The 16,942-nt window shown below is 37.6% G+C and overlaps 1 protein-coding gene and 1 long non-coding RNA gene across 5 annotated transcripts in view; one reads left to right on the top strand and one right to left on the bottom strand.

Moving 5' to 3' along the window:
- Positions 1-16,942, top strand: part of LOC105490695 (RB transcriptional corepressor 1) — a 175,477-nt gene that overhangs the window by 117,971 nt on the left and 40,564 nt on the right. The gene's annotated exons all lie outside the window — the stretch shown is intronic.
- On the bottom strand, positions 2,356-11,203 carry LOC139359110 (uncharacterized). Its single transcript, XR_011614799.1, has 3 exons — positions 9,848-11,203; positions 9,051-9,187; positions 2,356-2,501 (listed from the first exon to the last, which is right to left on the bottom strand). It is a non-coding gene; the product is annotated as an uncharacterized lncRNA (long non-coding RNA).

Below are 16,942 nucleotides of genomic sequence, written 5' to 3'. Positions count from 1 at the left end.
ATCAAATGACAAAAAAAGATGAGTATTACTTATAACCAATACTTAAAAATTTGAAGGGTTGAATATCTTTGTATCACATTTGGTATAGAAAAAAGGTATGTGTGTGTTCTTATTAGAAGACTGGTAGAAGCTGAGTGAGCATTAATGAAAAAAGGAGTAATTAGTTAATAAGCTTGTATTCTCATTGGAAAAAATTTTCTGTTAGTAATTATGTCTTACTTTTTAAAAAAAATTTGGTTCAGTATGTTTAAAAAAACCGTAAAATCTTAGTAATCTTCTTTCAAATTGATAGTCTCCTCTTTAGTCATCTTTAATGAAATATATGCAGTTGTATATGCTGATCTTGTCCTACTTTTACTTTCATTTTGAATATGGCATTTTCTCATTCAAAGAATTAAAATGTATTAATTCTATTTGGAATATTCTCCTACATATTGTCATTACTCACTTGACTTGTTATTCACTTAAATCATTCATCTATAGTTTTTCTTTTTCTTTTTGTTTTCTCACTCTGTCGCCCAGGCTGGAGTGCACTGCTGCGATCTTGTCTCACTGCAACCTCTGCCTCCTAGGTTCCAGCGATTTTCCCACCTCAGTCTCCCTAGTAGCTGGGATTACAGGCGCCCGCTGCCACACCTAGCTAATTTTTGTATTTTTAGTAGAGAGAGGATTTCACCATGTGGCCAGGCTGGTCTTGAACTCCTGACCTCAAGTCATCCACCCGCTTCGGCCTCCCAAAGTGTTTGAGTTATTGGGGCTTAAAAATGGATAGATTACTATTTGTTGAATTAGGTTTTTCATTATTATCAGTATCATAGTAAATATTTGTATAATTCTTAACACAATTCTTGGTTCTTTGTAGATGATTCTCACATGTTTGCTGATGAGTGAATCATAAACTTGAATTTTGTTGCAAGTTGTTCCTACTGAGGGAGAGCAGTAGCAGAGGGACTGTTTCAATGGGAAGAAGATAATTGAATATTGCATTTTTTCCAGATATTAAATTTGGCTTCTAACTAAGGAACCAAAGGGGAATTTAGAAACTTTGAAAAATTCTTAGGTTAGAATTGGAAAAATACAGAGTAACTACTTGCAAAGGGAGGTAATGAATCCATAGAATCAATTGTATTTAATAGATACTTTTGTATTTGATAAACTCAGGCAAACTGTTATTTTAATTGAGATCTCTACACTTCTGGAAGTTAACTCTGAGAATCAATTTATTTATCGTATGGATTTTTTGGAGGGGAGTGAAAATTAAACAGAGCCAGATAGATGTTAAAATGGTAAAGACAGGAACAGCTTGAGTCTGTTAAAATGGTGAAGACAGGAACAGTTCCCAGCGAAATCAATGCAGAAGGTGGGTGATTTCTCCATTTCCAACTGAAGTACCCAGCTCATCTCACTGAGACTCGTTAGACAGGGGATGCAGCCCATGGAGGGCGAGCCAAAGCAGGGTGGGGCATCACCTCACCAGGGAAGTTCAAGGGACCAGGGAAATTCCTCCCCTAGCCAAGGGAAGCCATGACAGAATATGCCATGAGGAGCAGTGCATTCTGGCCCAGATACTACACTTTTCCCATGATCTTCACAACCCTCAGACCAGGAGATTCCCTCGGGTGCCTACACCACCAGGGCCCTGGGTTTCAAGCACAAAACCGGGTGGCCATTTGGGCAGACACTGAGCTAGCTGCAGGATTTTTTTTTTTTTTCAATACCCCAGTGGCACCTGAAACACCAGCAACACAGAACTGTTAACTTGCCTGGAAAGGGGGCTGAAGCCGGGGAGCCAAGTGGTCTAGCTCAGTGGATCCCACCCCCACAGAGCAAGCTAAGATCCACTGGCTTGAAACTCTCACTGCCAGCACAGCAGTCTGAAGTCAACCTGGGATGCTGGAGCTTGGTGGGAGGAGGGGCATCTGCCATTACTGAGGCTTGAGTAGGTGGTTTTCCCCTCACAATGTAAGCAAAACCACCAGGAAGTTAGAACTGGGTAGAGCCCACTGCAGCTCACCAAAGCCACTGTAGCTCGACTGCTTCTCTGGAGTCCTCCTCTCTGGGCAGGGCATCTCTGAAAAAAAGGCAGCAGCCCCAGTCAGGGGCTTACAGATAAAACTCCCATCTCCCTCAGACAGATCACCTCGGGGAAGGGTGCTATAGGGTGGCTATGGGTGCAGCTTCAGCAGACTTAAATGTTCCTGCCTACTGGCTCTGAAGAGAGCAGCAGATCTCCCAGGACAGTGCTCAAGCTCTGCTAAGGGACAGACTGGCTCTTCAAGTGAGTCACTGACCCCAATGCCTCCTGACTGGGGAGACACCTCCCAGTAGTGGTCAACAGATACCTCACACAGGAGAGCTCTGGCTGGCATCTGGTGGGTGCCCCTCTGGGATGTAACCTCCAGAGGAAGGAACAGGCAGCATTTTTTGCTGTTCTGCAGCCTCCAATGGTGATACTCAGGCAAGCAGGGTCTGGAGTGGACCTTCAGCAAATTCCAGCAGACCTGCAGCAGAGGGACCTGACTGTTAGAAGGAAAACTAACAAACAGAAATGAATAGCATCAATATCAACAAAAAGGACGTCCACACAGAAACCCCATTTGAAGGTCACCAACATCAAAGACCAAAGGTAGATAAATCCATGAAGATGAGGAAAAATCAGCACAAAAAGGCTGACAATTCCAAAAACCAGAATGCCTTTTCTCTTCAAAAGAATCACAACTCCTTGCCAGCAAGGGAACAAAACTGGACAGAGAATGAGTTTGATGAATTGACAAAAGTGGGTTTCAGAAGGTGGGTAATAACAAACTCCTCCAAGCCAAAGGAGTATATTCTAACCCAATGCAAGAGAGCTAAAAACCTTGAAGAAAGGTTAGAGGAATTGCTACCTGAAATAACCAGTTTGGAGAAGAACATGAATGACCTGATGGAGCTGAAAAACACAGCACAAGAACTTTGTGAAACATACACAAGTATCAACAGCCAAATTGATCAAGTGGAAGAAAGGATATCAGAGATTGAAGATCAACTTAATGAAATAAAGTGTGAAGACAAGATTAGAGAAAAAAGAATGAAAGGGAACAAACAAAGCCTCCAAGAAATAGGGGACTATGTGAAAAGACCAAACCTACATTTGATTGATGCACCTGAAAGTGACAGGGAGAATGGAACCAAGTTGGAAAACACTTCAGGATATTATCCAAGAGAACTTCCCCAACCTAGCAAGACAGGCCAACATTCAAATTGAGGAAATACAGAGAACACCGCAAAGATACTCCTCGAGAAGAGCAACCCCAAGACACATAATCGTTGATTCACTAAGGTTGAAATGAAGGAAAAAATGTTAAAAGCAGCTAGAGAGAAGGGTCGGGTTACCTACAAAGGGAAGCCCATCAGACTAACAGCAGATCTGTCTGCAGAAACCCTACAGGCCAGAAAAGAGTGGGGGCCAATATTCAACATTCTTAAAGAAAGGAATTTTCAACCCAGAATTTTGTATCCAGCCAAACTAAGCTTCATAAGTGAAGGAGAAATACAGTCCTTTACAGACAAGCAAATGCTGAGAGATTTTGTCACCACTAGGCCTGCCTTACAAGAGCTCCTGAAGGAAGCACTAAATATGGAAAGGAAAAATTGGTTCTAACTGCTGCAAAAACATACCAAATTGTAAAGACCATCAACAGTATGAAGAAACTAATGGGCATCAACTAATGAGCAAACTAACTGGCTAGCATCAAAATGACAGGATCAGATTTATATATAACAAAATCAACCTAAAAGTAAACAGGCTAAGTGCCACAGTTAAAAGACACAGACTGGCAAGTTGGATAAAGAGTCAAGACCCATCAGTGTGCTGTATTCAGGAGACTCATGTCACATGCAAAGACATGTGCTCAAAATAAAGGGACAGGGGAAGATTTACCAAGCAAATGGAAAGCAAAAAAAAAAAAAAAAAAAAAAAAAAAAAAAAAAAAGGCAGGGGTTGCAATCCAAGTCTCTGATAGAACAGACTTTAAACCAATGAAGATCAAAAAAGACAAGATGGGCATTACATAATGGTAAAGGGATCAACGCAACAAGAAAAGTTAACTATCCTAAGTATATATGCACCCAATACAGGAGCACCCAGATTCATAAAGCAAGTTCTTAGAGACCTACAAAGAGACTTAGACTCCCACACAATAATAATGAGAGACTTCAACACCCCACTGTCAATATTTGACAGATCAATAAGACAGAAAATTAACAAGAATATTCAGGACTTGAACTCAGCTCTGGATCAAACAGACCTAATAGACATCTACAGAACTCTCCACCCCAAATCAACAGAATAGACATTCTTCTTAGCACCACATCACACTTATTCTAAAATTGACCATATGATTGCAAGTAAAACACTCCTCAGCAAATGCAAAACAATGGAAATCATAACACAGTCTCTGAGACCTCAGTGCAATCAAATTAGAACTCAGGATTATGAAACTCACTCAAAACTGCACAACTGCATGGAAACTGAACAACCTGTTCCTGAATGAATACTGGGAAAATAATGAAATTAAGGCAGAAACAAAGAAGTTCTGTGAAACCAATGAGAACCAAGACACAACATACCCAAATCTCTGGGACACAGCTAAAGCAGAGTTTAGAGGGAAGTTTATAGCACTAAATGCCCACAGGAGAAAGAGAAAGGATGTAAAATGTAAAATTGACATCCTAACACCACAATTAAAAGAACTAGAGAAGCAAGAGCAAACTAATTCAAAAGCTAGTAGAAGACAAGAAATAACTAAGGTGAGAGCAGAACTGAAGGAGAGAGAAACAAAAAACCCTTCAAAAAATCAATGAATCCAGGAGCTGGTGTTTTTGAAAAGATTAACAAAATAGATAGACCACTGGCAAGGCTAATAAAGAAGAAAAGAGAGAAGAATCAAATAGGCACAATCAAAAAATGCTAAAGGGGATATCACCACTGATACCACAGAAATACCAACTACCGTCAGAGAATACTATAAACATCTCTGTGCCAATAATCTAGAAAATCTAGAAGAAATGGATAAATTCCTGGACACATACACCTTCCCAAGAGTAAACCAGGAAGAAGTCGAATCCCTGTATAGACCAATAACAAGTTCTGAAATTGAGACAGTAATTAATAGCCTACCAACCAAAAAAATCCCAGGAGCAGATGGATTCACAGCTGAATTCTGCCAGAGATACAAAGAGAAGCTGGTACCATTCCTTCTGAAACTATTCCATACAATAGAAAAAGAGAGAATCCTCCTTAACTCATTTTATAAGCCAAGCATCATCCTGATACCATAACCTGGCAGAGACACAACAAAAAAAGAAAATTTCAGCCAATATCCCTGATGAATATCAATGTGAAAACCCTCAATAAAATACTGGCAAACCAAATCCAGCAGCACATCAAAAAGCTTATCCACCACAAACAAGTCGGCTTCATCCCTGTAATGCAAGGCTGGTTCAACAAATGCAAATCAATAAACATAATCCATCACATAAACAGAACCAATGAAAAAAAAAACCACATGATTATCTCAATAGATACAGAAAAGGCCATCAATGAAATTCAACACTGCTTCATGCTAAAAACTCTCAATAAGCTTCATATTGATGGAACATATCTCAAAATAATAAGAGCTATTTATGGCAGACCCACAGCCAATATCATACTGAATCAACAAAAGCTGGAAGCATTCCCTTTGAAAAGTGGCTCAAGACAAGGATGTCCTCTCTCACCACTCCTATTCAGCATAGTATTGGAAGTTCTGTTCAGGGCAGTCAGAAAAGAGGAAGAAATAAAGCATATTCATATAGGAGGAGAAGAAGTTAAATTGTCTCTGTTCGCAGAGTACATGATTGTCTATTTAGAAAACCCCATTGTCTCAACCCAAAATCTCAAGCTGATAAGCAACTTCAGCAAAGTCTCAGGATATAAAATCAATGTGCAGAAATCACAAGTATTCCTGTACAACAATAATAGACAGAGAGCGAAATCATGAGTGAACTCCCATTCACAATTGCTACAAAGAGAATAAAATACCTAGGCATACAACATACAAGGGATATGAAGGACATCTTCAAGGAGAACTACAAACTTCACTACTCAAGGAAATAAGAGAGGACACAAACAAATGGAAAAACTTTCCATGCTCGTGGATAGGAAGAATCAATCTTGTGAAAATGGCCATATCACCCAAAGTAATTTATAGATTCAATCCTATCCCTATTGAGCTACCATTGACTTTCTTTATAGAATTAGAAAAAAAACTACTTTAAATTTCATATGGAACCAAAAAAAGCCCATATAGCCAACACAATCCTAAGCAAAAAGAACAAAGCTGGAGGCAGCACACTACCTGCCTTCAAACTATACTACAAGCCTACAGTAACCAAAACAGCATGGTATTGGTACCAAAACAGATATATTGACCAATGGAACAGAAGAGAGGCCTCAGAAATAATGCTACACATCTACAACCATCTGATCTTTGGCAAACCTGACAAAAACAAGCACTGGGCAAAGCATTCCCTATTTAATAAATGGTGTTGGGAAAACTGGCTAGCCATATGCAGAAAACTGAAGCTGGACCCCTTTCTTACACCTTATACAAAAATTAACTTAAGATGGATTAAAGACTTAACTGTAAGACCTAAAGCCATAAAAACCCTAGAAGAAAACCTAGGCAATACCATTCAGGACATAGGCATGGGCAAAGACCTCATGACTAAAACACCAAAAGCAATGGCAACAAAAGCCAAAATTGACAAATGGGATCTTATTAAACTAAAGAGCTTCTGCACAGCAAAGGAAACTATCTTCAGAGTGAACAGGGAGCCTACAGAATGGGAGAAAATTTTTGCAATCTATCCATCTGACAAAGGGCTAATGTCCAGAATCTACAAGGAACTTAAACAAATTTACAGGAAAAAAAAGCAAACGACTCCATCAAAAAGTGGGGGAAGGATATGAACAGACACTTCTTAAAAGAAGACATTTATGTGGCCAATAAGCATATGAACAAAAGCTCATCATCAGTGGTCATTAATGAAATGCAAATCAAAACCGCAATGAGATACCATCTCCTGGCAGTTAGAATGGCAATCATTAAAAAATCAGGAAACAACAGATGCTGGAGAGGATGTGGAGAAATAGGAATACTTTTACACTGTTGGTGGGAGTGTAAATTAGTTCAACCATTGTGGAAGACAGTGTGGTGATTCCTCAAGGATCTAGAACCGAAATAACATTTGACTCAGCAATCCCATTACTGGGTATATACCCAAAGTATAAATCATTCTACAATAAAGACACATGCACATGTATGTTTATTTGCAGCAGTATTTATAATAGCAAAGACTTGGAACCCACCCAAATGCCCATCAATGATAGACTGGATAAAGAAAATGTGGCACATATACACTATGGAATACTATGCAGTCATAAAAAAGGATGAGTTCGTGTCCTTTGCAGGGACATGGATGAAGCTGGAAACCATCATTCTCAGCAAACTAACACAGGAACAGAAAACCAAACACTGCATGTTCTCACTCATAAGTGGGAATTGAACAATGAGAACACATGGACACAGGGAGGGGAACATCACACACCAGGGTCTGTCGGCGTGGGGGATTAGAGGAGGGATAGCGTTAGGAGAAATACTTAATGTAGATGATGGATTGATGGGTGCGGCAAACCACCATGGCATGTGTATACCTATGTAACAAACCTGCACATTCTGCGCATGTATCCCAATACTTAAAGTATAATAACTTTAAAAAATGGGGAAGACAAGCCTTTTTAGGAATGTTGCCATAATGACCATGTAGACTGATTTGAAATATAGTGTATCAACTTTGGGAGATCCTGTCTCTATAAAAAATTTAAAAATTACCTGGATGTGGTGATGTGAACCTGTGGTCCCAGCTGGTTGGGAGGCTGAAGTGGGAGGATTGTTTGAGCCTAGGAGGTTGAGACTGCAGTGAGCCTTGATTGTACCACTGCACTTCAGCCTGGTGACAGATCAAGACCTTGTCTTAAAAAAAAATAGCCTACATATACAACCAATTCAAAATATAGTGAATCTTGGCCGGGAGCTATGGTTCACACCTATAATCCCAACACTTTGGGAGGCTGAGATGAGAGGATCACTTGAGACCAGGATTTCAAGACCAGCCTAGGCAACATAGTGACACCCTGTTTCAAAAAATTAGGCAAGTGTGGTGGTGTGCACCTGTAGTCCTGGTTACTAGGGAGGCTGAGGTGGGTAGATCACTTGAGCCCGGGAGATTGAGGCTGCATTGAGCTATGATTGTACCATTTTACTCCAGCCTGAGTGATAGAGAGGCCTGTTCTCAAATAAATAAGTAAATAAATAAAAAGAATGAAATAGAGTGAATTTCATTATGTAATGCGTTGGTTTTTAAAATTTAATGACATCTGATTCTGATTCTTTGAATACTTTCAGTGCTTAAGCTGCTGGGTTGGGTTTTTGGTTCTGTTTTTTTTTGTTTTTTTTTTTTTTTTGAGATGGAGTCTCGCTCTGTCGTCCAGGCTGGAGTACAGTGGTGCGATCTTGGCTCACTGCAACCTCTGCAGGTTGAGTTTTTTCCCTCTTAGGTGTAATAGATCAAGGAGTCACCTTACATTCTTTATGTTTAAGGATTTCTGATTTTTGAAACCAGGTTGCCCAAGAAACATGTATAAGATTAAATATTTTGTAAAAGACTTCCCTTTATGTTTCAATAGCATTCTTCTTTAAAAGATTTTTTTTCCACAGTAAGACACCATGTTCTTTTACTATAAAATTGATCAAACAGGAATTGATTAAAACTTTAAAGAATTCTCTCATTAAAAGTTTTGAAGGCCATAATTGAAATTGTACGTAACATTGAGAACAGGGGATATGCCAAAAAAAAAAAAAAAAAAAAAAAAAAAAAAAAAATCAGATAAGAGAGTATGTGAGACTTAAAACAGAAATAAATTCATTTAAGTTCAAAAGAAAGTGTGAGCCAGGCATAGTGGTACACACCTGTAGTTGAAGCTACTCTAGAGGCTGAGACAAGAGGATCACTTAAGGCCACAGGAGTTTGAGGCTTCGTTGCTCTATGATGACACCTATGAATAGCCACAGCACTCCAGCCTAGGCAACATAACGAGACACTGTCTCTTAAAAGAAGAAAGAAAGAAAAAAAATATGGAACACTGATATTTTAAAATTTTAAAAGAATTATTCTAAACTTACTTTAGTCATTTTGCATGCAGCATGTGTTTGCCATGGTGAAATGTGACTTCCATCTCTAATTTATACTAATGAAAAAAGCAGTTTTCTCATTTGGGATTCTTTTGATGCTCATTATGATAAAATTTTCTATTTAAGTGTAGAAACAAATAAACCTTTTTCAATTTGAGAAATGAACATTTGTAATTTATGTTGACAGAATATATTTATTTTCTATAGAAAGATCTTTTAGCCTAAGGGGGAAAAATTTTAAATTCTAGACTAGTATTATCATAAGTCTATTGGTATCATTTGGAAGTGATTTACCTTCCTTTCATTATTGTAAACACTTAATACTTTATGGTACTTTTTACCAGAATGTGAGTCATCTACCCAAGTTCAAAGAGTTGAACCAACTTTTATAGAGTTGGATGGAAGTAGAAGAGGAAAGATTTAAAAGGTGATGAATGATGATTATAGCAAAGTAAAAGTTGATGGGAATGATGGTTGAAGCAGGTTCAGACAAGTAGGGAAAGGAAATCAAGAGGAGTGAAAATGTTATTGTGATAAGATTTAAAACTTTAATAAGCATATTTATCTGTGCATACACTTGAGTTGTCCCTTCTTCCTTATCTTTTTTCGAACTCTCTTGCTGCTTCCTCATCTCCAGCTCTTAGAATCGTATCACGTCTTTTCTATGGAGTCTTCTTAGTCTCATCAGTTCCTTTTCTGTACTTCCACAGTACTTAGTTTGCCTTTTAAGACATATTCATGCAATTCAATTAAGAATGAAAAGGCCATGTGTGGTGGCTCATGCATGTAATCCTAGCACTTTGGGAGGCCAAAGCGGGCAGACCTCTTGATGTCAGGAGTTCAAAACCAGCCCAGCCAGCATGGTGAAACTCTGTCTCTACTAAAAATACAAAAAAATCATCCAGATATGGTGGCTCACACCTGTAATCCCAGCTACTCAGAAGGCTAAGGCAGGAGAATCGCTTGAACCCGGGAGGCAGAGGTTGCAATGACAGAGATCATGCCACTGCACTCCAGCCTGGGTGACAGAACAAGACTCTGTCTCAAAAAAAAAAAAGAAAAAAAGAATAATACAAAACAAAGAAATAATTGCAATACAAGATATAACAATAGCTATTAGTAACACATAAAGATGAGAGTCTACGAATTTAGTAAAGAGCTTCTTGAGGAGATGATGTGTAATGAAGGCTAGCCTTTACAGTTGAATACAAAATTTTAAGTTTCAGGTCTTGAAGGCTTGAGCCATTCCTGGTAATAATGTCCCATTAGTATAGTCATGCTGCCTTTCTCATCCCAAAACACAGAAAACTATTTGACTATTTTCTCCATTCTCTCAAGGATGCTACGTAACCTAGTCCTACTCTGAATTCCTAGAAGATGTTAATTCTTCACATATAATATGTGCCTTGTTGCATAAAGGCTGAATTTGGTCATAAAACCTTAACTGGGAAAGGCTAGGTGGGTTGTAGCTTTCAAAAATTTTTCACCCACTCTAGAAGCTGCAAAGTATAATGAAAGGACCAGTTTCACTAGGTGTTAAGTGACCTGGATTCTAATCCCAGTTACTAAAAATTAATGTGCATCTCCTGAGCCCCACCTGCTCAGGAGGCAGAGGTGGAAGGATCTCTTGAGCCCAGGAATTCCAGTCTAGCCTGGGCAATATAGAGAGACCTCAACTCTTAAAGGAAAAAATATTAACACGAGCTTGAGCAAATAATTTAGCTTCTCTGTTGTGTATTTGTAAAAGGAGAGTATTAAATTAGACCTATAGAATTCTTTTCAACCCTCAATTTTCTATCTAATTTAGTCTCCACACGAATTTTGAATGATAGAAAGAGCATATATTATTGTCTCAATTTTACAGATCAAGAAACTAAAATTCAGAGAAGTTGTGACTTGCTTAGGATTACAAAGTGATTATTGGTGGAGAACAATGAAGTCAAAACTAAAAGCTGGGTCCTCACAAGAAGTACCCAACCCAGTTCCTTATACATGTTTGTCTAATGAAAGAATACAACTCAGTGAGTGCATGCATAAAGGGATAGTAGAAATCACTGTGACCTAGAGATCCAGAATCCTTGATTTCTAAATTTTGACCTTACCTTGGGCAAACTGCCCTGAACTTTAAGATGGATATAATATGCCCTTTTGACCTTATGAAGAGTTTTCAGAATAAAATGAAATGAAAACAAATTTTGAATGTAAAACTCCAAAAAGATACTATTATAGATGAAATCACCTATACTATGTTAACTTTATAGAAATAAAGGTTATGTTGTGGGAAAACATGGAACAATAAGATTTATTTTGTTTTCTTCACCAAATAGAATGCCTGTGCTCTGTCAGATAAAGAAGTGATCATGTGATGCATTTGGTATGCCTTTTTTAGCACTTTTGCTATTGTACAGCCAATTTAAATCAAATAGACATAAGCTTTGCTTATAAAAACCACATATATTTCTAAGTTAGTTTGCTTAGTGGTTAACAAGTTGTATATTGCATTAGTCTTAATATCCTCTAATGTTGGAGCTAGCACTAGATCCTAGAAATTCATAATAAAAGTCCACCTTACCCCTGTTACAACTAGCCATTCATCTTCTTTGGTATATAGTTTAGCTCTCCTTCCAGTCACTCAAGTACAACTTAGGAAACTAAAACCATAGCTGATTATTGCTGGAGTGGGAACTCGAATCCTAGTTTCTTGACTTCTAGTCAGATTTTCTCATTGTAACAGGTAGCTTTCACCCCTTTTTTTCTTACTGATGTTGCGCTAGTTCATTCTTGCATTGCTATAAAGAAATACCTGAGACTGAGTAATTTATAAAGAAAAGAGTAGGGTTTAGTTGACTCACGGTTCTTCAGGCTGTACAGGAAGCATGGCACCAGCATCTCTTCGGCTTCTGGTGAGTCCTTAGGGAGCTTATATTCATGGCAGAAGTCGGAGGGGGAACAGGCATGTCACATGGTAGCAGTAGGAGCAAGAGGAAGGAGGAGGTCCCATACCCTTTTTAAACAAGCAGATCTCTTGTGAACTAACTGAGCGAGAGCTCAGTTATCACCAAAGGGATGGTGCTAAACTGTTCATGAGGGATCCACCCTCATGATGTAGTCACTTTCTACCAAACCTCACCTCCAGCATTGGGGATCACATTTCAACATGAGATTTGGGAGGGACAAACATTCAAACCATATCAGACATAAAATAGGAAACTTGGTCCATAGCTTAGGTAAATATTAAGCAAAGAACTTTGTTTTTAAATGTGTAAGCTATATAGACTTTTAAAAACACTAAATTCTAACATTATGATATAAATGTAAGATTAAGAGATTTTAGACATTTTCATCCTTTTGTACATTAAAATCGTATGATGGCCATCCTTCATTTTTAGCTTCATCTTTATTTATTTAAAAAGTTTGCATTTGTACATAATAATGTGCCAAGTTTTATACAAAAGCAGGAAATATCTCTGCTGCTTTCAAATAATTAGAACAGGGTTTTCTGTGAATAGCAAATTTAACACCTTCCAGCACAGATTATTATCAGAAATCCAAGTACTCTTCAGTTTAAGTAAACACTTATTGACTTGTACCTTTTACCTATTACTGAGGGGTAGAAGCTGAAAAGGATTGGTCTCTCAGGATGCTCCTGGATGCTAAATGCTTGTGGCTAGAAAGGTATTCTCTGATATACTTGAATTCTCTTGCTCCCAGTAGTGAAATTGTATGTATTAAAAGTTTAAGCATTGTTTACTCCCAGATTTATATTTGCTGGTTTTTCATATTGTTGTAATGTTATGAAATGTAAGTGCAAAAAAGGATTGTTTTAGTCAAACCAAGTTCAGTGCTTTGAAATGACTCAGAGGCATGTTGCAGAAAATATTGTAGAGTTAGATGTAGAAAAGATACGAGGGGGCAACATAAGAAACTAGAAAGGATTGGTAGGTGCAGTGACACATGCCTGTAGTCCCAGCTACCCGGTAGGCTGAGGTGGGAGGATCGCTGGAGTTCTGGGCTGTGTGCAGTTCTGCATCAATATGGTGACCTCCTGGGAGCAGGGGACGGCCAGGTTGCCTAAGGAGGGGCGAACCCGCCCAGGTCAGAAAGTAGAAGGATTGTGTCTCTAGATAGATTTGACTAAATAATTTTATTGCAAGAACAACATAAAGTGGAAAGAAAACATCAGTCCATCATATGAATTATATGAGTTATAACATTTACAGAATAGTTAAATGACAAATTTCTTTATAGAAACAAGTCTGTTAGAACAAACTAACAAAAAATAACAACCCATTCAAAAAAGGGGGAAATGTGTCTAAACAAGCATATCATTTTGTCCTTAACTTAAAAGTGGTTCTCAGTCAGTTTTAGGTATCCAAATTTAATATTTGTATTTTTTTTTTAAGTTTTGGCCTTCAAAATAAAAATGACTATACATTTGATTAGATTTCTTTCTTTTTTTTCTTTTTATTATAAATGACTGATTTTTAAGGACTAGTGCTTTGAACATTAATGCAAGTATGCTTAAAACCAAAAACATATTTTGACTTTAGGTATTTATGTAGATAAATGTTTTTCTCTTAACCCAATTGGAATTCAACGAAAGAGAGTAGTCTGAATTCAACGAAAGAGACGAGCTCTTTAACAGATACTGATACTCAAAGGTAAAGAAGAATTATTGGTATGATTCTAAGCCACTAGCCATCTATTCTCAGAACAAAATTTCTGTGTTCACTTTTTTTTATTGGTTTTCTAGTGTGCTTGCTTTAATCAACTGTTTTCACACGTGTGGAAACTTTGAGGGTTTCCTGTCTATACTAGCAGATACAAGCACTACTCCAGAAAGGTTAGAAACCAAAGACCAAAGGACTGCTTCTACAAAAGGCTCCCTGTTAAAGCCCAGCCTTTTGTTGTTGTTTTAGTTAAACAGAAGTGGTCTATTTCAGCCTAACCAAAAAAGATTGCTGGATTTTTGGTCTGGCCATATAAATAGGAAATTAAGACAGGCATATTAAAATTTTTTCCTGCTTATGTTGTCTTCATTTCTGGGTTTATTGATATTTATTTTTTTATCCAGTAGGGAAATATTTATGAAGTGTAACTGTGTACCAGGTGCTTTTCTAGGTACTGGGAATATAGCAGTGAATAAAACAAAATCCCTGATCTTATATTTTATTTGGAGAAGACAATCACTAAATAAACAATTATACAACTGGTCATATGGTGATAAGTTCTCTGAAGAAAAATAATTTAGGAGGAAAAAGGGGGTGGGCTCTTACTGTTCTATATAGGGAGGTCAAAGAAGGCCTTGCTAATAAGGAATGAATCATGTGGCTGTCTCGGGGAATTAACCTTTAACTGATCAACATCTTTAAAAGGCCTTCCCCAATCTGTATTTCCAGCTCACCTCCCAGAAATTCACTCACCATGTTCATGTCCCCAAGATCTTTGGGGCAATTAGAAATTTCTAAACAGTGTTTTGACTTGGTAAGATTCTACATGTCTACTTCTGATTCTTATTTTTCATGGCACCTCATAAAATAGGAACGTATGTTTGTTTTGTTTTGGGCTACTTGCCAGCGTTCTGAAACTAAATACTTCTAAGAGAGTAGCTGTCTCTTATTAAAGAGCCTCAGGTCAACAGTTCCATTTCAGTCACATTCCACCCTGACTTCTCTCTTCTCGCCATTCAGTGATTAGGTTAATGTCTTTTACTCTTTGATGCTTTGGTTAGCATCCTGTTTATTTAAAGGTTACAAGAATATATGTTCTTTAAATGTTGAGAATTAAAAGAAATAATTTCTTCAATCATAATAACTTTGTATTTTATACTACAAATTGAAACATTGAAGTTTTAAAATTCTTCTTCAATGAGCCAGGCCTAGTGGCTCATGCCTGTAATCCTTGCACTTTGGGAGGCTGAGGTAGGAGGATCACTTGAGGCCAGTAGTTTGAGAATGGCCTGGGTAGCATAGTGAGAATCAATCTCCATCTTAAAAATAAATAAATAAATAAATATAAATAAAATTCTTCTTCAGTGAATCTGTTTTTTGATTCAGTCTTGATAATAAAAAGGGAGAAAAAATTTTTTAACAGATAGGTTATTTCAATATTGCTCTGTCAGCAATATCTGGAAATAGCATTAGTCATTTTGCTTCTGGTGCTTTTATCCAACAAGCCTAGGACTCCTAAGATTCCCTTCCCCATTAGGAAGCTCCTGGCAAGCAAGTGAAACCAGCAGAAGGGACCTAGCCACAAAAAACACCGTGGTCCAGGAAGTCTCTTTGACCCTACAGCCGAGACTCTTTCTCAACCCAGAAACATCAGGGCTGTAGAGGGACACTCTTCAGGGGTTTCCACTATATACCATTCCACCAGGCAGCCTGACCTGGTGAAAATGTGTAGGTCCATGTATCCACCACCGCAAGCAATTGCACCCACATCCCTCCAGCCTCTCTACCCCTGTCCCTAATACCTGGCCACTACTAATCTGCCCTTCATTTCTCAAATTTTGTTATTTCAAAAATGTTATATAAATGGAATCAAACAGGATTAGTTTTTTTCTCACTCAGTATAATTTTCTGGAGATCGGTCACGATATTGCATGTATCAATAGTTCATACCTTTTTATTGCTGACTAGTATTTTGTAGTATGAATGTACTACAGTTTCTTTGGTCAGACACATGTTGAAGAATATCAAGGCAGGTTCCAGTTTTTGGCTATCACAAATAAAGCTGCTATGAACATTTGCATTTTGTATGAATGTGGGTTTTCATTTCTCTGGGATAAATGCCTAATGAATAAAATTGCAGAGTTGTATGGTTATTGTGCATTTTCTTTGATCAAAGACTGCAAAAGTATTTTCCAGAATGGTTGAATCATTTTAAATTTCCGCCAGCAATATATGAGCGAGTGATCCACTTTCTCTGCATTCTTTCCATCATTTGGTGGTGTCTTTATTTTTTATTTTAGTCATTCTGTAGTGTAAGGATATCTCAGTGAGGTTATAATTTGCATTTCCCATCAGGATGATAGCTAATGATATTGATTAACCTTTCCCTGTTTATTTGTGACCTGTATTTCCTCTCTGGTGAAATTTCTCTTCATGTCTTTGCTCATTTTCTGATTGGATTGTTCGTTTTTTACCATTGAGTTTTGAGGGTTCTTTATATGTTCTCAGAACTGGTCTTTTTTAGTAGATATGTGGTTAGCAAATATTTTCTCTTGGCCTGTAGCTTCTTTCTTCATCTTCTTCACATCATCTTTCTCATCCAAAAGTTTTTAATTTTGATAAAGTCCAGTTTATCACTATTTCCTTTTATGGATTATACTTTTGGTGTCAAATCTAAGAACTCCAGATCCTGAAGATTTTCCCTTATACTTAAAAAATTATAGTTTCACATTTTAATTCCATGATCCATTTTAAGTTTATTTTTGTACAAGGTTTGAGATTTGGGTTGAGGTTCTTTTTAGGGGGTGCTGAGATAGGGCACCATGGATGTTCACTTGTTTCAGCACCATTTGTCTTAAAGGCTATCCTTTTTCTATTGATTTGCTTTTGTATCTTTGTCAAAAAAGGAACAACAAAAAAAGATAAGACAAATAGATGTAGAATTTAATCATATTAATAATTGCATTAAATGTCAGTGCTCTAAGCAGCCCAATTAAAAGG

Source organism: Macaca nemestrina, chromosome 16 (genome assembly GCF_043159975.1).
Source record: "Macaca nemestrina isolate mMacNem1 chromosome 16, mMacNem.hap1, whole genome shotgun sequence".
In the NCBI taxonomy this organism is placed as follows: Eukaryota; Metazoa; Chordata; class Mammalia; order Primates; family Cercopithecidae; genus Macaca; species Macaca nemestrina.
Note: the sequence above shows the minus strand (reverse complement) of the source record. Positions and strands in the feature narration are given on the sequence as shown.